Raw genomic sequence first — 24,710 nt, forward strand, 5'->3', positions numbered from 1 at the left:
ATTTAGAAAAACCAGCAACCACTAACTCCAGCAAACAAAAAGAGTTGCTTTAGGAAAGTTTAATGAATGGAAAAAAATGTCAGTTTTTGTTGCTGTTCTTTCAGCTTTATTTTTCTATATTCCTGAATCTATGCACATAACGATTCAGTTCCCTCTGACAAATATTGCATGACCTACTATCAATCACAGCAACTTTTTATATGTTGAGAGAAGTCAGATAGCAAGTGATAAAGCGAGTTCAAGCAGAGGGCATATGTTAAGCAGCTGTGAGTCCGTTTAAGCTCTGTCTGTGGCCTAAAAGCTTAATCTCATTACACACAGCTCTGATTTCTTCATTTCCCGCCTTACACTGGAATACTCACATTATATAGAATAGAAATTGTTAATTTACTGGAAGACATATAGTCACATAGTGAGTGCAACAGAACAAACAATGTGCATAAAAATGAGATGTAGTATATTTTCCTTATAGTGAAAGATTCCACAACTAAGGACTTCTGTTTAGGCTCTAAAGAAAGCTCTACACTTAGGAATAAAAATCTCAGGTAATAGTTTCAGCAACAAGTTAAACCTGTATAAGTTAGAACTGCTGCCAAAAGACACACTCTTCATTTTCTCACACCTCTTCCTTGGCTTGGCACAAGTGTTTGTACAGTCTTGTAAACCCATTTGGGTTAAAATGACCTCTCTGTCCCCTCACAAAGGTTACATTAAAGCCAAATAAATTTGTTGATTTGATTCACTGTGAACACTTCTACCAGCAAAAAAAGGAGGTGATAGAAAGGTGGAAGCAGGTGGATGTGCAGCTTGTGGGATCCCATTTTTTTGCAGCCTCTGGCTGAAGATGCCATTCCTTAAAATAAATATAAGTGTAAAATACATTACATAATAAATACAAGTGTAAAATACGTAATGTTGCTATGGGAACTCAACCTTTTACATACCAGGATGAGGAATTTCAGCTTGCCAGCTCTCATATTCTCACAGATCATTTGGTATTTGATGCTTTTTAGTAGCACCATGCATTGCACAGTTTGGGGCTTTCAATTATTTCCTGCAAATTTCAAAATTACTTTAGAGGTCTATAAAGGCAGAAAAAACAATTTTCACTTCTGAAGGCCTGAACTCAGGTGTTCGATATTTTAAAAAGTCTGTAATCATGACAAATATATTTTTCTTGCAGATATAAGCAATAAAATTTTTAAAATGTCAATAGATAACTAGTATAGCAATTTACAAACCTCTTAGAGTGTACAGGACTCATTTTCAAAATACTGAGCGGATTTATATATAAGTGAAGTTCCCCCTGTTCTTAATCCTCTTAGGTGAGCTGTTGGTTCAATTAATGTCCCCTTCTGCTGATGTTCTTTGGCTGCTGGAGCTGGGACTCCTTGAATCGCAGTGTGTGACTGTTCAGCACAGACACAACTTCCTGCCCATGAAAACCTCTGAGGCACAGCCAGGAAACAGCCAGGGAAACAGCCGGGCTCCAGTGGAGCTTTCAGTGGTTACAGCCTTTTCAAGGTGTAACTGCAGAGAGAAGATGCTTGTTCACTTCCTGCAGTTTTGAATGACCAAGAAAATCCCCTTTATTCACTACCTGTTGATCAGTGGTCAACAAACATCAGAAGCAAGGATTTGTGGCAAAAATTCATGGCTTTGCTTGCTCTTTCTGGGGTGGGTAATGGTAGCAGTCAGTTATTGCTCCAGTAGTGTAACAGATGATGAGTATCATTTAGCTAATTAAACAAACAAATGCTGCTATCTATATAATAACCCATACCATAACTTTATTAATACACTTCCTGAAGGGAAGTTCTGGCCAGGTGGGGGTTGGTCTCTTCTCCCAGGCACTCAGCAATAGGACAAGGGGGCACGGGCTCAAGCTCTGCCAGGGGAAATTGAAGTTGGAGATCAGAAAAAAGTTCTTTACACAGAGAGTGCTCAGGCATTGGAATGGGCTGCCCAGAGAGGGGGTGGATTCCCCATTCCTGGAGGTTTTTCAGCTGAGATTGGCCGTGGCACTGAGTGCCATGATCTGGTAAAGGGACTGGAGTTGGACCAAGGATTGGACTTGATGGTCTCGGAGGTCTTTTCCAACCCAATCGATTCTATGATTCCGTGATTCTATGAATAAAGAAAATTGGTTATCTTCATATACCATAGAAATATGAATAAATACATTGCAAGATGTGGTCAAGGCAGTTAAAGGAGAACAATAAGCGTTGTCATCCTCTGTCCTTCCCTTTGCGCTTCCTCTTGGAGTTGGATCACATCTGAAGACATCATTCAGTTCAGCAATGACTCAAAGGAAGCAGAGTACCCTGTTAGGAGTTAAACTCTAGCAACCTTTTGAAAAGGCTCATCATTCTGCAAACAGAACATCCAATAATCACCAAAGTCTGTAACCTCACTGTGATAGGGTGCACTACCCACAGAACAGAGCAGAGCAATCACAGGAATCAGCTGAGAGCTTGAAATCTTACTGCCAAAACTTTAATTTGGTCTATTTAAAACTCTTAGTCATAGATAGCAGGCAAAAAGATATGCCTATGTGTCTCTGAGTCCACTCATGTTATTGGCTAATTAGTTCAAAATTTTAATCGTGTGAAAAAGGAGTTCACAGCTTCTATTTCCAGAACATGAAGAGGAATGGTATCTAATACCAAAGATCCAAACACTGCCAGGATCTTGAGGCACACCCATTGAGACAGAAGGTAATCAGACATCTAAAATGAGAATTTCCACCTGGGAACTGTTTTTATTTAGTGTCAGGATAGACTGTTCTGCTTTCTGAGCCCACTCACATAGAAATGTGTTTATCTTAAATTCAAACTAATGTTCAAATATCATGTTATCTTTTTGCCAAAAATATACAGATGATCTAGAAGTACTTCAGCCAATCAGTGTATCTACAGCAAGAGGGAGAACTTGAATTTGACAGTGGTGTGACTTTCTCATAACAAAAAGGGTAAAAAAATAAACATTGTGAACTTCCACAGTTTAGCTGGTTTATGAAGAACTAAAAAAAACCTACACAAAACCCCCTAACAAACCCAAAAAACAACAACAAAAAAGCCCAAACAAAAAAACCCACAGTAAACAAGCCAGCTTAATAATTCTACTTAACTTTGCTGGAAAATTGCTCCAACTTACAACTTTGTTTTCTCATTCAAATGTTCCATATAGGCATATGAAACTGGTTTCCCAATGCTTATAAAATAACAAAACACTGTAATTTTTGCTGTTGTATTTTCAGTTCCTTCAGAAAAAAATATTCCTCATTACCAGCATTAGACAGCACTGCAATTTGACTGTTCTTTCCCTACTGAAACTACTAGAATTTGAACATACAACTGTGCTATTTTAGCATGACTGCCCATAACAGTAGAACTATCCAAGTTTCAAAAACATTGGTCTGACTTACTTTCATCAAAAGGGTCTTTTATTTTGACCAAAGTACTTGGGGTCATCAGTACAAAAGTAATGATGGAGAGAAGTGTTCAGGTACAAAATATCTAATTCTTCAAACATTTGGTTAATTTGTTTTCTAAACCTAAAGCAATATTTGATCAGTTGAACAAATATTTGAAATGCATTTGGCTAGTTATCTATTTAGTAAGAGAACAAATTTATTTAAAAGGATTTTCCCCCCCTTTGGTCACCACAGAACAAAAGTTAGATTGAGCTCACAAGATTTTAAGACTTTTTTTTTTTTACCTGGTCTCATATTAGACCCTTCCAAACAGATTAGTGCTCTCAGGGCACCAGTGATATGGGAAATACCTTAGGAATAGGAGTGATTTAACAGGAAATTACATACATGGTATAAGAACTGATATGGCAAAAAACTCTTCTACTTAAATAAGCTGTTTGAGGTACTAGTTTTACCTTTAATTTAGGTACTGGTTTTACTCTTGCATCAAGTATTAAGGATGAGCTGGCTTTCATGATGATTTCTGCTATAAAAGTAACATCTGGAGGATTCATGATGCCTTCGAGTTCACAAGTAAAATCTGTCCTTTCGTTTAAAATAAATGCTCAGCCTCTACTCTCCTTCTAATTCCCTCCAAGCACATCAGTGATGTTCCTACACACATTTCAGGTGTAAGAACATCTGTGTTCAGGTGATACATCTACACCACTAGACTCTTTAGGTGAAAGGAATCTGCCAGCAGGAATACACACATTAAAATCTATACAAACTTTCTTACAAACTGCAAAAGATAAAGTCTAAAGAAGTGAAAAGTGTAATCCTTTTTAAGGTTTGTCTTCAGTTTAGAACAAGAATATGATCAAAAGACTTGAAAAACAGTTATTACTTGCAAAAGAATAATTAGCCGGAAACACCTCCTCAGCTAGATTTAGTATTTACTAGATATAAAAGCAGAAAAATAATTAATACAGCTCCTCTTACAAGCAACTGTCAAGCTTTTTAGGCATTTTTATCTACTCAGAGAGTAGATCTACTGCCAAACTGCTTGTGTATCTTTCCTTTTAAATAAAAAAACTGCTTTAAATCCACATTGAGAGGTGTTAGAAACATAACCCATATAAAAGAGCACACAGACCTCTACAGGCTTCTGAAATCCTTCGCCCCTAATAAAAGCCTTGTGTCTTTCATTACATTCTTTTTAGCTTCTTATGTTAAAGTTTGCATTTGGATTTCAGTCAAATTAGGCTTAATGTTCCTGGTACTGTAACAATTTCAACTATTTGTAATTTTTCCTAATTCTGTCCAAAAACTTTTAAATCATCTGTCTTGCTTTCGAAGTTCCAAGGTTGCAGTAGGACTCCAACTGCAGGTTCTCTGAAATACTTGTGAGGTTACACTGAGGGAGATGCCATTTGTGAATTCTGCCTTGTAGCATATGTTCAGTTTATAAAGTTGCTCAAGTGCTATACAATAAATAACACAGCAACATAAGCTTTCAACACATTTGGAAGTAAAGTCATAAAAACAGTCTTGTTTTGGCCAAAGTGCAAAAATTTACACGCAACAAATGTTGCAAATAGGAAGCCGCAAAATCCACTACAAAGACAGACAATTCTGTAGCATTTTTGTGGCTCTTTCTCCAGAGTGATAACCAGAATTAAAGAACCTAGACCATATAATACCTAACTAGCAGAGTCTTTTGTAGTTGTGTCTCCATCTCACACACTCGTCTGTAGATGACAGACAGCAGTGTGAGGAATGAACCACAGCAGCACTTCTGTACCTTCATTAACGCAGAATCCAGAGCACAAAGGGCTCCATAACAAGTGGAGAGGAAAATGGATTTATGGTGTCGGTACAGGCAATACATTTTAAAGAGCTGTAGTGGCTCCACGGTAATTAACAACTTCTTGGGATAATTGTTCACAGAGGATCTGGCCTGTGGTGACTCTGGCAGGGATCTTGCAGAAATGAGTAATTAGAAACTATTACAATAAGATTAAGATGTGTTTGCCAGAAAAAGAATGGGATGTAGCATTTTTCAGGAAGAATATGGGTGAAGGTGTTAACTGCACCCTCGCCAGTTCTTTTGGAAACTCTTAGGTGGAGACACCTTTGACAAAGCTGCAAATCCTCATTCAGTGCTTGTGGGCACACACCAGGCTACACACACATGTCCAAGTGGTTCTGCAGTTGGTTGGTTGAGTCATGTCCATGTTGAGCAGGGAAGATCTCCAGGGTTAGTGCAGGAACACTGCTCCTGGCACATGATGTAGCACAGGGCTTCTCAGTTCCTTCACCTTGAGTGGTACTGATCAGTTTTGGTAGCACTGAGTGTCACCAGTGGGCTGGTGTGATGCCAGAATTTTGCACCATTTGAGAAGTTGCTGGTATGAGATGTCAGCTGGATCACTGGCTTAGGCTTTCCATTGTTGTCTACTGAAGGAAGAGATCTCTATCCACACTCCCTTCCCCTCAGGTTATGAGTGAAGTGAATTGAGGAGGGAGAAGAAGTAAAAATACATGGAAAATTTGTAATGACAATTCAGTTTTGAATGCTCATAGAACTCACATGGTTGACATAAAATCCCCCACAGTTGTGAGTAATTAAAAACTGCAGCTCAACAGATAAAAAGTGTTTGTAGGCAAAACCACAACTGGATCCTCTCTTGCAGTAAAACTGTATAGTAAGGTCTGGACTTCTATATTTGCTCATATTATATCTGAAGGCATCTCAGTTCAAATGGTTTTCTGATCAAAGATAACATATGGCAGCAGAAAGAAATGAGTCTCTCCAGAGCTGCAGACTCATTGCACCTTCAGCACTGAATCACTAGAGAACTTTTCAACTGGAATGTTACTGAAATGCCAAGTCTAATGCGAATACCAACACTAAACTTGGTGTGCTGTGCCCAAAACCTGCAACAAATCAAACAAAAGAATTCATATGCTCTACAAAGAGGATTTGTGAAGGGCACTTCTACCCTGGGAACAGTATTATCAAATACTGTTCCAGTCTGCAAGTTCAGAAAGGAAAGGAAACATTAGCATTCTTCTACTTTAAGAAAGAAGGGGAAAACAAAAATCTTTGAATACAACTCTCTTTCCCAGCATCGGTTCATTATACCAAGTAATTAAAAACCTGTGTATTTCTGGTTACTGAAACATTTGTGGGCTAATATGGGGGGAGAAGCACAAAGGAAGACAGAATTCACCCCTACTGTTCTTACAAGGTGCATGACATAATGTAATAATAACTTTGATTTCTTAAATTTGCAATAACATCTGTCATATAGTTTGTTCCTTCTGCTCTGTTTTACAGTATAACCCCCCAAAATTATAAGAATATATTTCTGTTTTAGCATTTTGGGGTTTGCTGTATTTTTTATTACTTTATCAGGCCTTAAATCCTAGGAGTGCCCTTTCTCTGTCTGAAAGAAGGAAACACTCTTACGTACACATGCAAAAAGAATACTTAGTATTCAATCCTTTTGGCTGCAAAATCAAATGCCCCCAATGGAACACAAAAAAGAATCAACATCAGACATACATTGCAAAGACATTACACAAGTGATCAAAGAAAAAAGGGAAGAAATCTAAAGTAAAGCTTCCTGCATAACAGCCTGTGCCCAACCCCTTGAGTTTTTTGAGTGGGATAGATACGCTTCAGATTGTGCCACTAATGTGGCATTTTAATGGTGTGAGAAGTATAAACAAAACTTCTTTGAGATAGATAACAAACTATGAAGTCTGCTATACCATTTAAAGGCCCAAATAAACATCCTTCTTTTCCTGCCAAGAGTGAAAGAGTGGACATCACACCAATCCTGGTGATGGATGCAACAGAGTTAAAAGAATGTTCTCACTTTGTCTGGGCAATGAAGTGAAACCACAGAAACCAGCAGGAGAAGCTGCCAAGTTTAGCCACCACATTGGGCTGTATGTATTTGTATCCTATAAATACACAAACAGCATCTCAACAAGGATACAATTGTCATTGCCTTTGTAAGAAAATGATTAGTTGCACTATGCTAATAACATACTCTGAAATACCAAGGAATCAGAACCAATCTTCCTGTAATAATACCAGAATGTGATTCCACGCTTCAGTAATAACATTTTCTGCTGTAAATGTGCACCAGAGATATGTCAGTAAATACAGATCCAGGGAATTATTTAGCATCTAGTCCAATTCAGTTACCAGTGAGGACAGGGGTGGAGGACACAGGAGGACATTCTGAGCTATGATGGCTTATGCTGATAAAGGAGTTGGCTGGGACTGCTCCTGGTATGAGCTCATTACATACTGTGAGCACGATGCTATCACAGAAGTACCTAAAATGAAAGCTAACACATAGATTTCCGTTATTTTGCTTGACTTGAAAAAAACATCATTTACACTGAAAGCTTTGTCTTTGTTCTTATCACAGAGTGAGTTATACAATATGCCATCACCAGAAATGCATGTCACAAGAAAAAAATCTTGCTTTCATTTAATTTAAGAGGCAGAACTGGGTCAATTTGATACACCATCATGACTCTGCTTTGTTTATCAACAAAGACCATGTACTACTGCCCATAATTCAATTTTAGGAGTATATTATCTAGCAGTTTTGTAACCAAGATTGTTTTTACTACTGGAAATTATATAAGCTTGAACAAGAATAACATTCAACATTATCAAATGGGAGGCACCAGAGTTATGATTTCTAGGCACAAGTCATAATTGGATTGGAAGGGAAAGTTCAAGAAAACAGAAATACTCTTGTGTATTAACAGAAGGCCTGTTCTGGTCTATAGTGCACTACCCAAGGCCATTTCCTTCCTTAATATTAAAATTCTAATCAGCCTTCATTTCATCTGCATAAATTTATGACCTAGTCCAAGTTCTGTGTATAACTCTGGAAACAGACCTGCAATATGAGACCCAGCATGTTATAAATTCTCAATTCAACTATAAAAGTCTGTACATGCACAAGTGAAGAATGTTGAGTGTTCCATGCTGTGCCACACAGTGAATTATTGCTACAAACCCTGCAAATGTCTTAGTCTCTAAATGCATCTGTATTAACTGCAGATTTGATATTAAGATCCTGGATATCAAACCCTGAGGAAACTGGGCCCACTGTAAATGAAATGAAAAACAAGAACTATAACCACAAGAAGAAATTCTTTACAAATTTGTCTTCAGCAGCGCTTTCCAAACTGTGGGGCACTCACTACAAGCAATATGCCTGTTTATTCTAAGTGGCTTGTAAGAGCTGCCAGAAAACCTGAGCATGTTCTCCTAAGCACTGCTGCTGTTAAAGTCGGTGCCTTTGGCAGGATCTGTGTTGAGGACTTCCAGAATACTGGAAAATAGGCTGCTGCTTCTAAACAGAGAAAATAGTTAGCTCACTCAAACCCTTAGCTGTTTTTTCTTTTGCTCCCAAGGAGACACTTACCTCTGACTTGAGTATCATATCTCAAAATTAAGCCAACAGCAAAGAAAAGGAAAAGGAAGTCTGGGAAATGGAATGAAGAAATGTTTACTGTGCAAGGTAAATCAGGGAAATGGCTAGAAGGGCAGAATTACAAATCTAAATGTTTAAGACGCCAAACAAAACATTAAAACATCAAGCTCAAACTTCAAAGAGCAGTAACAAGCCCTGAAGACCACAAGTCTGAAGGTACATGTCTAGTCTTCATGCCTGGACATAGCTCGAGAGTAGGTATTTATGTCAAAACAAATGGGTGGGCCACTGAGAACTGTGATGTGGCAAATCAACCACACCACTTCCTCCTCATTGCAAAATCCCATTCTTCCTTTCTGTCTCAACAACACGTTCAACCCACCTCCAGCTTCTCCAAGCACGAGCACCGCAGCGCTCCGTGTCCTTCCCTGTGCCTCCCTTCTGCACTCCCTCCCTCTGGCAATGCCGATTACTGACAGCAGACACCACGACAGCTCTATCTGTCCCACAGCAGGGAAGCTGAGGAATAATCACATGCTGTCAGGCACGTACCAGACAGGGAGGCAGTGGAGGTGCTCATGTTCAGATGGGCCAATTGCCTGGCAAAGAAGTGCCCATGTTCAGCACAGTGACTGAGCCAAGAGGCAAACACGTCCCCTCCTGGGGAGCTGCCTGGCCAGCAAAGGAGCCATGGACAGAGCTCTTCTCAGCTGCCAGCTGGTCAGAGAAAGTGCTTCTTCAGCCATCAGCTCTGCAGGTCCGACTGTGAGACGTGTGAAATGTCAGCGTTGTGTGTTTGTGTATGTACGTGAATATAAATAAAGTCAGGTCAGTCTTAAAGGCTGGGACATTGAACACAGTCCAATGTGGGATGGGTTAAATCTTAGGGTGCATAAATAATTTTCAGTGACCACTGTCCAAAGAAAAATGGATGGTGAAGTGCAAGAAACTGCTCAGGCTGGTCATGCAACCACAGCTAAGGAATTTAGCTGTCCCCAGGCCATAGCATTGCCTTGAGGCTCCAACACCAGCTCTTAAAACTGTAATAGCTCCACTGCCTTACACCAAACTCAAACCCAGCTCATTGCAATACCCTGGGAGACAGGGGAGATAAAAGGAGGGGAAAAAATCACCCAGCCCATGCAGTTTGGAAGGAAGTAGAATTGCCTAAAATCCATCAAGTAAAATTTCTTGTTAATTGTAAGGTCGTCTTCAGTATTTGAATACAATTTCCTCAACAATTTTCCAGTCCACTGACAATTAGAGGCAAGTCTGTGGGTGCCCTAAGACTGATCCCTCTGCACGTTATCAACTCACAGATCTTGATTTGCCAAACTTGACATCCTGCACACGCTGCTGTCCCAGCAGGTGCTGCTGGGGCTACTTCTATTTCAGACTGCAGAAGCTGCTCACTGACTGACCAACAGCTCTAAACTATATTTGGGGAAGCATCCCAGCTCTTAAACTTTTTGTTTAGCTTCTCTGAGCATTCATGAATAAATAAAGACGAAAATTCACAAACTGGCAATTATAGAAAGTGGAATTAAGAATGTAACTAGAGTATAATAAGCTTAATCATAAAAAAATTCTACAAATTAGAGCCTGTAAATACATCTTCATTTATGTAACAAGTGATAACAAAACCCTCACAGGAAATATCAGCAATAGAGGCTGACCTCCAGTGACTCAGTAAACAGACAGATCCTACTGGGTAATTTTTCACTTTTTCTGCTGTGTCTTGATTTTTTCAGTAAAAGAAGGGGTTTGCAAGCTTTGGGTTTTTTTACTTTTTTAATTTTTTTTTTAAATTTAACAGACTACAGCCATGGCAAAGACTTTTTCCTCTTTTTTAGTTTTACATATCTAAAGTACACCGAATACCTTTAGAAAGGACACAGCACAGCTTTTATTCTGCCTGTTTATTCTAGATAAAGTTACTCTTAAAAAATAATTTACAAAACACCAAAAAATGCCCTGCTTAACTGACAAGCACATAAATTTCAACAGGAGACAAAATGCCAAAAATAACAAGGAATTAACAGAAGCTGACATACAGTGTACATGTGAACCTAAAACTGAAAAGTTCAGTCCCATATCAAAATTGTCTAAGGTTTCTCTAATGCAACAAGTTAAAGACACTAAACTTTGACACTAATATTTGCAGTGATTTTATTGTGCAGAGCAGACACACATAGTGAAGGCAGCATCTGCCAGCTGAGTGACTTCAAACCTGGCATTTGTGCAAATTTGTGTCTACTATAATCTAGTATAAAAATATTAATTGAGAAGCGTATCAAGTTAGGCTTGTCAGCCTTAATATTTTCTGGTGATTTGAATGGGGCCAGAGAATAAGATAAGTATCTTTACAAATCCAGTTGGCTTTACTTCAAATGCAAAAGCTTGTTTCTAAGCTGCACAAGAACAGGAGTCCATGTGAAATCAAATTTTGAATGCAAAGCCAACCCAGTTCTGCTCATCATCCTCTATTCTGAATCCTGTCTGCAGCAACAGTTTTTGGTGAGCTCACTGTCCTTCCCTGAAATACTGTACAACATAAAATTATTTTTGTAAGAATCTGGGGGGTTTTGCATCACAAACAATCTTTAATTTTTGTATTTAGAACTAGTTTTGTAATTTTCATATTTACACCAATTGTTTTCATTGGCACTGATGAGCTAAAAATTGAGCTTTCTTTGCAGGTTTTAGGGAGTTTTTTAATGAAGCTGGTAAGTGGCTCCCCACTTACTAGTGCAGATCAGCTAATCTGCTCAGCAGCTAAAACTCGGAGTGAACAATGGTATTTTAAAAACAAATACATTGAGTTAAAGTGAGGGCATTTGTGGTTCATCTGAATCATATGGCTCCAGATTTCAAATCTAAGCTAAGGAAATAGAGGTTATGACATCCTGCAGCTGGGACAAGTCCTGTTCATAAAGCAGCGCTAAATCAAGACTGCTTGGCCAGTTCAGGCAGTTGCTTGTGTGGAAGTGAAAGATCCCATGAGAGCATTAAAAAAAAAAGAAAGGTTTTGGTGTCCAAGCCAACCCCCCCCTTCCTTCACTTAATGCTACCAGGGACTAAGTTTCTTCAGAGCAAACGGCCATGGAAGGTTCCTGCCAAGTACTTGCTACTGATTTATGTACATCCCATCACAGAGAACAGGAATTAAACACTTTACAAAATACACAGGCGAGTAAATTACAAAAGGTCTTCCAATGCTACGCAAATGCCAAGTGCCTGAGGATGGTTTTCAGGAAGATCATTTGGGTGATTTGATTCCCCCATAAGGCCACACAAAGGCTCAGATCAGCAGAAGGGCAGACCAGGGGCAGGGAGAGGCAGCTGGAGCTTCATCAGGGCAGTGGTGCCAGGAGGGGGACACACACATAAAAGTTTTCATTCAGTTAGGAATCTCAGGAAAGAAAGAAGGTTTGGGTCTGGAAATGTTATTTTCCAGGCTCCCATTGAACAGCATGCAGCTCTGGAGGTAAGGCCAGGTTGGACAGAGCTCTGAGCAACTTGGTCTAGTGTGTCCACAGCAGGAAAGTTGGAACTGGGTGATCTTTCAGGTCCCTTCAAACCCAGGCCATTCTGTGATTCTATGACTTTAAGACCTATTTACTGATACAACAAGTACTGATAAAATACCTGAGAGTTGTTATTTTCAGTTACAGCAGATGGAAAAAGTATTTTTCCAAAATTTTGTGAGATAGTACTGGTAGCTGAAATAGCAGGACCATTCACTGCTGCCCTGAATACCAGAAAAAAATGTGCCTGTAGCTTTTCTTTATTCTTTTTTTTTCTTAAAGCAGGGAGGAAGCATGAAACAGTAGTACTGATCAGAGACTTTCATGACACTATCTGGACGCCAGTGTCATGCTGTGTAAACATGTGGATCCATTAGACAATTGTTGGAAGCAGTGAATTCTAAATTTGATCTAGTGATAGGACTCACGCTGTTTGGAAAAAAAAACACGGGGTTGCGAAACCACACAAGGAAAGCATTTCAGACTTGTTTTAAAAAAAAAAAAAAGAAAAGCACAGCATGAACAATGATGTATTGGATAGCCTGCAGATCCCAACCTCTGGAGAGTCCTGACAGAGAAAAGGCCTGAGCTCTTGGCTCTAGAACTGTTAAATAACTTTGTAAAAGTATTCCAACCTGAAAGGACAAAAAAATTTTCGTAGAGAAATACTCATATTCGCATGCAGAATACAAAAGATTTTCCATGCTAAATGACAATCTGCACCACTGATTTATATCTTCTTCCACATTTCTTGTGCACGCTCCTGCCTGAACTAAAGCCGGAGCTCTGCGCTTTTCCCAGCGATGCTGGCTGGGCAAGGGAGAGATAGTTACTGCCTTCCTTTGGTTTGTGCTGGCAAAGCAACCCTTTTGCTTTGTTGTACTTAATGGTCTAAAACACACGTTGAAATTAACTCCTTCATTAGCTACACAGCTGCTGCTCCTTATCGCTTTCATTGTCCTTAATTATAGCACGGCAAAATTTTATGTTGTGGTTCAGTATTCTGTATTATTAATACAATACATGAATTACATTTGTTAGAATATAAAGCACAGCCCTCATGAATAAAGTTATAATTACATAGGGCCTTTGAAATCATGCCCCATTTTCTCAGCTATCTAGAAATACCATGCTCATTCTGTCCATGCCACAACTTCATTTCAAACTGATTAACCAGCATTTTATTCCTCTCAAGTTGCCTACATTAAAACAAAAACCAGTGAGTTCAGCTCCAAGTAAAACTGCAAACCCACTTTAAGGCTGTCACTATAGAACTTGTTATTCATCTCCACAGGCTTATAGATGTGTATAACTCAGCATTTCCACTATGATTAATGTTGTGATTTAATCAATCCTGACACAGTGTTTACTACATAAAAGAAATTGTACTTTAACAACAAGGACCAGAAAGCAAGAAAATCAATCCAGGAGGGCTACTGAGTCACTAAGGAGGAAGGCAATGAGATACATGTTATGCTTGGGAAGCTGGAGGAGGTCAGCAGTCGCAAAGCTTCTCTGCAGTGACTGCTGGGTGACCACTGTGGTGACCTCAGAACGTTTCCCCTACCCAGCCCTAAGAGCTCCTTGAGTGCACAGCAGTGGTCCTTGGAATGCACATCTCAGTAATGCACCTTGCCAAGCATATAATTCAACTTGTGCAACTTTGCCAGCTGAATTCGACAATTATGTGTCTAACTCTTGTAATTTCCTACATACATGGAGATGAGGCCACAGGACACAAATGAAGCACTTCAGGGCTGCATTACTCAGGGGAAGCATCTCCTGCAGCCTGTCCTTACATGGCTGGAGCTCCCAGACCTCCAGATGTATTCCAGCTGTTCCACAGGTGTGACTTCAGCAGCCAGAGCTGCCAGCCAGGAGAAGCTCTCCACAACCCTTTTCTGCTCTGAAGAATGGAGCAGCTGTCTTGCTGCATCCCCAAATGCGACTTGAATGCGTACTGAAATTGTATTTATATCAAAAGTATAAACAGCAGAGATTTCTTTGCATGGATTTGTGGCACGTTTATTTTCATTCTTGAGAAGAGAGGCCAGCCAGAGACTGCCACCAAACAGCCACTGCTGCAGGGTTTTGAGACCACTGGAGTTGGTATTTGGTGATTTCCACCTGTGTGACACGTCACAAATACACATGAGCCATGGAAATCCCTTTCTCTTAAGATCAAGACCACATAATAATAGTAACAGTTTGTCCTTCTATTTACTATTCTTCATCAAACTATGAAACTAAAATTGCAAGGGAAATACTGGTTGCACTGTTTGTTTTTCTTGGGTCCTTAAATGCCAACCACAACATGTGAAACAGAGGGCAGAGAGAGGCCAAGCAGAGCACGGGGGCTGGGGAGCTCTGACTGCAACACGTGGTGGTAACAACCATACCCAGTGCTAATAGTAGAGAAAATGGGAAGGAAAAATGTGCATCAGAATGAGATCAGATCTTTTATAGACCAGTGGTGCACCTCTCAATAAAACTTGAATATAAAAAAGAATGAAGTGGCACAGGCACCTATCTTAAACCATTTTTTCCCCAGATAAAGTATTCTACTTACTTCAAAATTCAGTCATAAATAAGTTCCCTTGAACTTGTTAATCTTTCTTTTTAGGGAAAAAATTATCTACTCTTAAAAATTGCCTTTCTCTCCAAATCCTACTTGTTCAATCATTAATCTAAAACCTCTTTAGTGCCTTATGTTTATGTGTATATGTTTTTTCTGCTACTGCAACACATAGGGAAATTAGTGCTTTAGTTATTTTTTCTTCTCCTTTAGATAAGTTACATATGCATACTGAAATATTGCTTACAAATTTTGAGTGGACAGATATATTGCTTGTAATTTAATAAAATACACTTCTCTATATTTCCCCCCACAGCACATGAAGGAGCAAACACATACTCAGTAACCAAAGTGAATTAGAGTGGTGCCAACCCACCACTTTTTACAATACCAAAGCAAACTGACACATTTATCATAGTCTTATATTATATGACAGATATTTCATATCAGGACTGTTACATGTAAGTTTTAACCCACCAAGTGTGATATTTTCAATGAGGAGAAGAAGCTACAGTTCTATTTTTAGATCAATCTACAGCTTTTATTCAAGATCCTCAATTCACCTCACACGTGTAAATAAAACCATCGACCCCACTGTGAGACATAATATCAAACACTGTGAAGGATTATGTTACAGATTTTCTAATCACTGGATGAAAACACTGGATGTTGTAAATGCTAACAGAGCTTGGTACAGGGAGATGCAAGACAAAAAAATGAAAGTGAGCTATATTTATCAGAGTTGATTAAATTTTCTTTTCACTTCTTTCAATCACCTACAAGTAACTGTTTCACCTTTGTTTTTTTCTTTTATTTTTTCCTCCCAGTGGCTTCTGTCCAAGACTGACATTCTCCTGGGCTGCACCTCATGTAAGTAGAGCTGTAGCAATACAGTGTGACTGTTATTTTGTATGTTTATTTCACCAAGGTGAAACTGTGAAAATATTTTACCAAAATTGAGACTTTTATTTTATTTATTTTTGTAAAAAGGTACTGGATTGCCAAGTCCTAACTGAAGACTTAGCTAAAACAAATAATATTAAGTCTCAGATTGTCTTCAAAGATCACTAATCAGCTACCTAAGCAGTCTCATACAGAGGTATATACTATTTTCTACATCTTTCTAAGTTTGTGAAATCTGGGCTCCATGAAGTGTCCCATGATCTTGAGGCACTCCAGGGTTTCTTGGCAGGCAGGGAAACCTCTGCAGAAACAGACTGGAGGAGTATCTGAAGGTTTAGTTGGCATTACTTCTGCAAACTGCTTCCCAATGCATGTGAAGAAGGAATGGAGGCTGTGACGCTCTCCCACCAGGACAGCATCATGACACTTAAACCTGCCTGAAAGCCCAAAGCCCACAGGAATGAGTTTCACATGTTGACAGGGGCTGATGAAGGAGAAGGAGAAAGGCAAAACCAATTGCTTGTTGGCCAGCCTGGGCTGGCTTAGTAGGGAAGAGGCACCTTTAAGAAAGCCAAACAGAGTAAAAGGAGAGACACAAAACTTAAGTCTCCTCAAAGTGGCCAGTTCAATTCATCTGAGCACGGATGGTGCAAAGACCATCAAAACTCTGAGGGTGTATTTGCACACAGCCTGATGAATGTGCTCAGGTGCAAGTGGTGGCACATGCTCAGCATGGAGAAGTAGGGGACTTGTTCACCCCAGTCCAGTTAATGAGCAAGGGATGAGAAGCCAGGAATTACTTAATGTTAATACCAGCTCTGCCAGTACCAAGTGCTGTTCTGTACTCTAAGCAAGTCACTTTATCTTTTTTTGTGCTCTCCTATTTACAGTGAACATAACATTTGGATGCCCAATGTCGCATCTCCCCAGCGTTTAATTCCCAGTTTAACATTCTAGTCATAAATGCACTTCCTTTTACTTTGATAAAGAACAGTCAGAATCAATAGGTAACACTTTTAAAAAGTTTCTTTCCAACTATTGTGAAACAGGAGCTGACTGTTTATGGAGTACTTATTTTTTATGTCAGTTTACCATAGGGCCTCTTTAGCCACAGGCTTACAGCCGGAGGCCCCAAGGCAGTTTTGGGGAGTGGAAACTTTTTGAGTTCAGCTCTTAACAAATTTCCAGCCTGCAGTATGTTTCTCATTAGTCTACATGGTGTTATAATAAATGATGTACTTCCTCTTTCATTTTATGATTTTTTTTCTAAAAACATGCAACAATTTTTCTGTGTCTGTTTTTTATTACTTTCAATATACTCGACCACACTAATCTTAGAGACTGTGTATAAAAACAGAAAGGATATATTGAGTAAGATATCAGCTACAGCAAGACAAGCTTTTAGTTTAAATTCTTCACTGAAGGCTGATCACAAACCCACATGTATGCAATGCAGCTCCATCCTTTCAGGGGCCACTGTTTAAAAAAAAGGTCTGTTACCCCAAAGCCTAGAGTTGGCCTAGAAAAGACTCCTCCAAAGTATTCACCTGCAGGACCTTCTGCTAAAAAAGTCTGATCCCACTGGCCAGACACAAAACATACTAAAACCTCCCTGAGTCTCCCTGTAACAGAGTTGCTAAAAGGTCTTTTTTTGCATTAAGACCAACCCGATACTTCTCTGTACAGTTTTGTGCTCCCAACACCAGGAAGCTTTCCATGAACAAGAGTAAGGTGATGCAGGTACACCAAGACAGACAGAGAGGCAGGAAGGCATGTCCTGTGATGAGAGGTTGAGGAAACTGGACATGCTCACACTGGAGAAATGGAGTGTCTGGATGATTGAACAACCACCACATTGCACCTACAAGAGGCTTCCTGAGAAGACTCCTTAGAGCAATATGTGCTGGGATGAACAAAGACAATGGGCATAAGTTGAAAAACAAATGGGATTCCAACATACAGGGGAGTACCTTTTTTTTACCATTAGGATAATCAAATGTTGGAACAGATTGTCCAGAGGTTGCACATTCTTCATACTCAGAGGTTTTCAGGATCTGGTCTGATCTCATTGCTGACCTTGTTTTGGGCAGGTATTTGGAGAGATGGTCCTGAGGTCCCTTCCAAACTGAATTACTGTGTGGGTGATTCAGTCCAGTAAAAAACAGCTAAGATTTTAGATACCAAAACCAGAATGTGTCTAGAATCCATTCAGACCGCCTTTTAATTTTCACTCACTACCAGTTATAATCACAGGCATATGCTTCTGCTAGTGGTACAATAATTTTTTTAAATAATCATAAAAAACCCAGCTGTGGATAGAGTTGAATTTCTTCACCCAATTTCTTAATTGAAATCTTAATTGAAATCTTCCACTGGTGGCTATAGCTTTTTGAAGCAAAGTTCAGACAGAGGAAGACAAATGAAGACTTACCTTAATGACTTTTGGACATGAATGACAACAGCAATCAATAAACTTCAGAGTGAAATATCTCTGCCACAACTGAGACTTTCCTTTTACATTATCTTATCTGTCTTTCCTTGAATGGAGCTCCAAGAGATACAAGGACTGATTCTGAGAGTGAAGCACTGTGACCTTTTGATTGTCACACTGGATTTTTTGTATCATGTTACAAACTGGTCCCTGAAAATACAAATGTACTTATAAAATGCAGGTGACAGTGATCCAGACAATTTCCTAAATATTTCAAAACTAGCAATATAAACAAACCTTACTATAAGGGGGGGGAAAGTTTCTAAAAATCTAAACAAAATAAAACCCAGACAACTAATATTTAAGAATGTAAGTCTTCATCCTATAAGCATGACTCCCCAGAATTCTTTGTGCTGTCTTGTCTTACCCAAAACTGGTTTGGTGAGCTCTGCAGGAGGTCAAAAGTAAATCAAAAGCAAATGCCTATAACATTGTACTCCCAAACCATCAGCTCTGAAATGTTTTTCAAGGAACGTTCATCTCCTTTCCTGGCGCAAACTCAACACATACACGACACAGACACTGCAGGGATTCAAGGTAGACAAGATGAAGATGCCAGAAGGGTTACTCCCTTCTCAGCTCACTACAGGCACTAGGGATTCCCTCACATCCCCCTGCCCCATCCTCCTGCCTCAGTACATGTGCCACCTTCCCAGCCACAGCCATACCAGGGGCTCTGCATTATCCACGTCTCCTTTCCAACTCCCTCCTCTCCACTTATCACCATGGAGCCTTCTGTCTCCAGCTTGCCCCCAACATCCTTCCTGCTGCCTGCTAAGATCCATGTCACCTTCATATTCAATTCTGTATTACTATAAACGTTAATTTTCTCTGTCCCTATCAGCTTCCTTCCTCTCACAAATTAAGGACTGTTTGTCATTCCCTAATGAAGTTTGAGTCTCCCTGTCAGATGAGACCATGCTCATTTTGGAGGAGAGATTTGAAAAAGAGAATATGAACTAATATGAATGAAGATTAACTAAACTAAGACAATTCTTTCATTTTAATACATATTAGGCCAGCAAAATTCACACAGTTGGGAAAAATACAGAAAATATATCTCCTTCTATAGGATATATACATCTGGAAATACAAACAGTATTCCCTCTGCTGACCCTTTCAAGGAGGAGCAATTATTCACTACTTGTCCCACTGTATATATTTGCTGTTTTAAATACATTTTTTATATAGTTGATACACATACTTTTTTTAGACAGCCTTTTTATATTTTCCCCTCTATACATAATTTTAGTAAGAATGTATTCCTGGGGGCTGACAGCATCAGGAAAACTGGGCTATGCCAAGTAGAAGAGATTCCAGTCAAACATCATCATGTCTGGCATACTGAGTTTCATTTACAAATCTTTGATTTCTAAATGAATGGCAGTTCAAAGTGCACATGAAACACAGATACTTTCTGCCTATGTATGTAGAGATTGTTAGAGATTAAACCACTTTTAATTAAAGACCTAAGCAGGTGTCAGTTTGTGATACTCTTTGAATTTGGTTTAAGCAGATGGATGTTCCATGGTTACCCAGCAGCACACTTCAAATACAAGCAGAATCAAAGACATCTCCCTAAACAAAGCCAAGGAGAGCTGCTTTGTAAGAGGGTTTGAAGTTTGCTACTACTCATCTGTCATTTACAGAACACCAGATACTCAGCTGGGAAAAACATTCAAAAACACTTAAAAAAAATACACACCCCCCGCCCCCAGCAAACAGCCCTACAAGACAGAACCCCAAACCACACAAGATCTATTAATTTCAGTGGGGTTTTGTTCTGCCTCTCAATATGCATCTAACTACCCAAAGTTAATTTTCAGTATCAAGGCCTAAACCAGACAATTTAAAAGCATTCTGGACTCGAATAACTAGAGTTTAAACATGGAAATGGAATTATTTCCAAGTAATTTTTCTCTCCGTGTCATACTCCAGGGTGAAAGCAATATGAGGAGCACCCTGTTCCTCCATTACTCAAAGGTTCTTCATTTTCTTTTTTAAAAGGAAATCCAAAGATTAATTTAAAGCTATCTGATGAAAAAACCCTCAATATTTACCTTCATATTTTGTTGTAATATATACTGAATTCGAGTGATTCCAAAAGTTACCCTGGATGCTTCTCATTTCAAGATGTTAAATATTGGCTCTTATAAATTTCCATTACACATTGTCTGACAATATTTGCTGCTCTGGAGTACATGAACTGACTTTTAATTCTTACAGAGGTAATAATAATATAAGTTTGTAGAAGTTGGGCATGGATAGCATTTTAGAATTTCATATTTATTACAAGTGTCTCCTTTCCAGGTCTAATTTCACATAAAGTAATTGTAAAAAATGGTTAGAACTGCCAGATGCATAAATTCTCTCGATCCTTTTTACCCATTATATAATGAGTAGTAGCTACTCCAAGCCTGGTCTCCTAATCATCCTCTAAGTGATGGCACTGGAACATCCTAGCAGTGGTGCTACAGCTGACACCTGAGGACAATGAAAGAGCACACATGTAATCCCAGAATTCCATAACAAATAAATCACAAACTGAAGTCCCACAGCCAAGGCCAGACCATTAGAGAGCTGTGGGAAGGAAATAACGAGGGAGACAGACAGTGATCCACCAGCTGACAGTCAGTGCATGGGCTGGAGGATGGAGGACACGGATGGGGAGGCAAAGAGCACAATTGCCAGAACAAAGCCAGGGCTGTTGTCTACAGCAATAAAGTACCAGCCTGCACCCTGGATGCTTATGGAAACTACAACATGGCTGCAAAGGCAAAGCTGAAAGATGGCACAGGGTGATGAACATGAAAGCACAATTCTTGGCGCTTCAACTGATCCTAAAGGAAGGACTGAGTGCTCTTGTAAAAACCTGGTTTCCATTTTCAGATACTTTTTTCTACTTCTTTAATATTAACTACAGCAATATTGCATACAGAGAAATCTGAAAAATAAGAAAAAATGGCAGAAACCAAGATTTGTTTGACGGCTTCAGCAATAAATCATAGATCTGAAGTAACTGCAAAGGCTGAAATCTCAAAATATCCACCCGTGTAACCAAGAGCTACATCTGCCTCCTGAATTTTATCATGTTGTCTACAGACAGTGGAAGGAATTTCCCTTAGCCAGGATAAATTCAGGTGAGATTCTTTTGGAAGCTATGGTAGGCACAGGTTATGACGTAGATCTTTGTCTGGCTGCTCCACCTCCCCCTTTATTTGCTGGGAGCTGGTTATGTAACTAACACAAAAGAAAATAACCATTTCTGGGTTGTTTCCCTTTGTAAGCCCTGGGCTGCCAGGAGGAACTGAGAGAATTCAAAAGCAGCTTCCCTTCTGTTGCTCTTTTGGGTGTTTCTCTTTGAAGTGGCACCCTGAGTGGCTGCTCATTCACCAGTTTTGTAGGTAGTCTTTAAAGGAATACTTTCCACCCTTCATGCTTAAGTACAGAAACATACTATTAATTAAACCAATTTAGTGGTGTTATTATTTCAGCCTTTTATTTCTACTTGGTGTCAGACTCTTAGACGCAATGACTCTTTGTAGTAGGATTTCAGAAGAAAATGCTGAACTTTATAGTCTGGTCTTATAGGGTTTGTGCAAAATATGAACAATCTAGGGAAACCATTTAGCTACTGCTTAAAGGAAAATTAATTCTAAAATCTAGAAACTAGATTTAAAAACCCCTAGAATCTAGAGTCCAACTTTACAATGTTATTGTGTTGTATTTAACAGATGCTTTAACCCTTTGTTCTGACACGATTTATTTTAATCACTTCTTTTCCTCAAAAGAAGTCTGAAATTATATAGAATGATTTTCTGGTAACAGGTAAATGGACCATTAACCTGCCAAATGGCTGTAATGCAACAAAAAAATGCATCTATTGCTGCTTATAATAGCAGTGGCCAAATACCACATTACTGATCTCCAAAATATTTTCCCAATGTGAAATGTTTGTAAATCATCCTCTTGTGCTGCTGCTGAACTCCAGGAACACTTTGCAGGACAGTTTTAGTCCTTAACTAAAAACCAAAAAAAATGCCCACATTATTAAGTATTATTATGGAGAAAATATTTCAGTCAATCTGTCCTACTGTACTGGCTCTCTCTGTTGTTTATTTTCATTCTTTGGGCACAGGATTTTATAGCTGTAATTATCTCATTTTCTCATAGTACAAGTAGTTCAGTTTTTATTCACTGAGGTCAACATTTTTATTGCATTCTTCCTCTAGTTTTTTTTTCTTCCCTTTAAAATTTGCTACTAACAACAAATACAATAGATTTATGCTATCAAAATACCTCTTAGGGTAGAGATTTATTAATAAATTCTATTTTCATATGAGCATAGATCAAAAATGGCAATAGTAAAATGGACAGCTGGAGGAAATTGTGTTTTAACTCCATTTCCATCCTCCATATCCTTTAGAAGAAATAGTTCTACACACATGCAATCTCATCTTCAAAGATTTTTGTGCAAGAGTTTTCCCCAAAATCTGGAAGGTTTTAAGAAATAATGTTCAGTCAAGTGGATTTTAGAAGCTGGTAGTGCTTCATGGTCAGCTGGCTGTGAAATCCTGCTCATTAGCCACAGTCTTGAGCAGCAAACTTGCTGCTTTCCAACTTCTTTAAAGGGCTGAAAGGAGCAGAGACTGCACCCAAACATTTATTAAGGGAAACAGGAATGCCCTGAATGTTTTCCTCTTCTTATACATCTGTTTCCTCTCCTGTTTCTCCTGTGCTGCCAAGTGAGCTGAAGTGCCTTCAGCCTGTCCTGTAGTGCCTTCAGCCTGTCCCACAGCCTTCCCAAAATGTACCCACAGGGTTAAAATGCCCTTCCTCCATCCCCGCCACCTGAGGTCTGCAAAGGAAAGAACTGCTGGTAACAGGAAAAGGTCAGGAGCTGTGTATTATATTCTGCATGTTTGGATTAGCCCACAATAGCTAAGTAAACTGATTTGATGTCTAACAACATTTTCAAGCAGTAGCTAATAAAATTATCCAAAGCATGCAGAGACAAAAGACACACACAGACATACCAGAAAATGTTTTTAAGACATTCACACAAGCAGTCACCTAACAGGGAAATTCAGCAGTTTGGCCATTCAAACTAGGGAGAAATACAAAAGAGCCCAAGTTAAAAAGCCTACTCACTAGAAAAGACACAAATATTCTTACCTTGCTCATTTGTATGCAACTATCAGGTTTGGTTCAATGTCTTTAGCACAGAACCCTAATTTGAAACAGAATTATGGTCTTTTCAAAATAAATAAATAAAAGGCATGTTACTGACGTGAACCACAAGCTCTGAATACTTTGGGAAACCTCCTCTGAGTTAGCTGGGTTAGCAGGTCTGAGGGATTTTCGCTAAAACCACATGAGGATCCTTCAGCAGAGGAAGGAGCTGCGATGGAGGAGGTTCCCCCTCCTGTGATGAAGGAGAGGAACAGTGATCTGTCTCAGCAGTGCCCCTTAGCTCTGTGTCCCACCTGGACACCAAGCCCTGCCCAGCAGGGAGGCCGTGCCAGGGCCATGGTGCATCCAGGTGCCGCAGCGAGTTCCACCAGAGCTCATTTGGAACGGCCCTCAGGGAGAGCTGGGTGAATTTCTCAAACCAGAGACGCTGGTTCTGAAAAATGCTTGTGTGATTAATGGGGTTGCAGCACTGGTACAATTGTGGTTGCCTTTTTAAAATTTTCCATCAAAGTTCTTACAACCTGCAATGTAGCAGAGGAAAAATGAAAGGGACTCAAAGCTCTGCCCATTTAAAAGGCAGTTCTAAAGCAATTCATCTGAAATTTTCAGTAAATCTTGCTTACTTCAACCAATTTGCACATTCCATTTCAATTTTTTTTACGTAATTACCAAAGCATTTTCAGACTTGTTATGGCCAAATATGAACTTACTGAAAATTCATGCTAAGATAAAACAGAAATTAACAGTCCTGAGTGAATCCCGTTAATATGTACACCGTGCTTTACACCTAAAACAACAGTACTGAAAAATAAGAAGAAATGTCAGTGGGGACTGGCCCCATTCCGTAGGATGTATGAGGAGATCTTTGCCCACACCAGTCTCTTTATCATGTACCACTGTTTGTGTTCCTTTGAAGGTACCAGCTTAAGATAAAAGTATACCAAGAAATATTTCTGATAATCCTTTGTATGAATAACTACTCTTTATATACACTTTACTACATATGGGTATAAAGGGCTCAAACACACCCACTAATTCGCTAATGTCATATTGATGCTTCAGCAAAACCACTTTGGCTCATAAAAATAATACTCTGGCAACCACAGTCCTAAATAACTACTTTCACTTTAGC

General features: G+C 39.2%; 2 protein-coding genes across 2 annotated transcripts in view; one reads left to right on the top strand and one right to left on the bottom strand.

Annotated features, from left to right (window-relative positions):
* Positions 1-24,710, bottom strand: part of CHLSN (cholesin) — a 122,191-nt gene that overhangs the window by 38,716 nt on the left and 58,765 nt on the right. The window lies entirely within an intron of this gene.
* Positions 1-24,710, top strand: part of GPR146 (G protein-coupled receptor 146) — a 50,277-nt gene that overhangs the window by 6,719 nt on the left and 18,848 nt on the right. Inside the window, exon 2 of the mRNA XM_071571019.1 lies at positions 15,819-15,861. The gene's annotated coding sequence lies outside the window, so the exon portion shown is untranslated. The remainder of the gene's footprint in view (positions 1-15,818; positions 15,862-24,710) is intronic.

The sequence above is a fragment of the Pithys albifrons genome, chromosome 16 (assembly GCF_047495875.1).
Source record: "Pithys albifrons albifrons isolate INPA30051 chromosome 16, PitAlb_v1, whole genome shotgun sequence".
NCBI lineage: Eukaryota > Metazoa > Chordata > Aves > Passeriformes > Thamnophilidae > Pithys > Pithys albifrons.